The sequence below is a fragment of the Metarhizium album genome (assembly GCF_000804445.1).
Source record: "Metarhizium album ARSEF 1941 chromosome Unknown scaffold_13, whole genome shotgun sequence".
NCBI lineage: Eukaryota > Fungi > Ascomycota > Sordariomycetes > Hypocreales > Clavicipitaceae > Metarhizium > Metarhizium album.
The window spans coordinates 712,059-713,360 of NW_024467587.1; positions in this window are offsets into that span (position 1 = coordinate 712,059).

Sequence of the window (1,302 nt, forward strand, 5' to 3'; positions counted from 1 at the left end):
GACCCACTTTTCTAAACCTTATTATTATTCAACGGAATTTGCACCTATTTGCACCTATTCAACTAAGCTTTTATATAACAAGCTATTTACTATAAAAAGGAGCGACTTCTGCACGGAAATCTATGTTAATCTACTATATCAACAAAAACGCTATTTAAACCGGCAAAAACGTCTAAAAACGCTCAAAATCGCTATATAACTATTAAAATAGAATCCAACGCTATAGAGGCTTCCTAAAAGGTCACCTTAACCGGCCCAACTAATTGGTATAAATAGATTTCTATTATTAAAAAATTCGCTATAAGCCAGGATATTTAGGACTATATTAACCTTAATATTAAGCATAACACTAATAATAGGCTTATAAAGCCTAAAGAGCCTAGCTATAAAGATATTAACGCTGTAGCTATGCATATTGCTGACCTTACTGATATAGAACTTAAAAAGCTAGATATTGCTAGAGCTAGCTATTAAATTTAGCTCTAGCTATATCTAGCCTATTAAAAAGCTATGTATAATATAGAGCTATATAATAAGCACAGTTAGTTACTATTATAACACTATTTTAATAGAATTTAATATAGCTATATAATTAAAGCTATTAAAAGATTGAATTAAGCCTATATCTTGGGATTACGAAAAAGAGGTCCTAGAAACCTATAAAGCCCTATTAAGAGCCCCTAATAGGTCTAAATTAAGGACCTAGATTACAAATTACTAAAAAGCCCTTACAGAGGCTATTCAGCTTAATTTACCGGATATAAAAGGCCTAAGGTGTAATAGACTTAAGCTGTAGGCTCGAGTAGGTACAAGGCACTGTGTTAGTGCCTTATTAGGTATGCTTTAGATATATATTAAACCTATATATATATAATAGAAGGAAAAGAGGGGATAGAGAGCTTCTTCTTTCTCTTTTTTCTCTCCTTAAGTTTATAGTTAATACTAGTAATACTTATATATAGTAGCCTGTAAAGCTAGTCCTTAATATACTATAAACTTTATTTTACTATAATAAATAAATACTTTTTAAACTCTATAGAGAGTAACTTACTATTAGCTAGTAATGTAATACTACTAAGCACTTAGGCTAAGGTAGCTGCTCTCTAGGAAACTATTAATAACTAGGCATAACTAATTTATAACTTAATATAGTAGTATATTATATTCTCTAGATTAGCACCTACTATACTAGATAATTTCTTACACTCTCTTTATCTAAGTATATAATTAATACTACTATATAAGCTAAAACAGAAGCTAATTAAAATAGAGCCTCTCTTTAAGAGAGATAAGTCTATATTT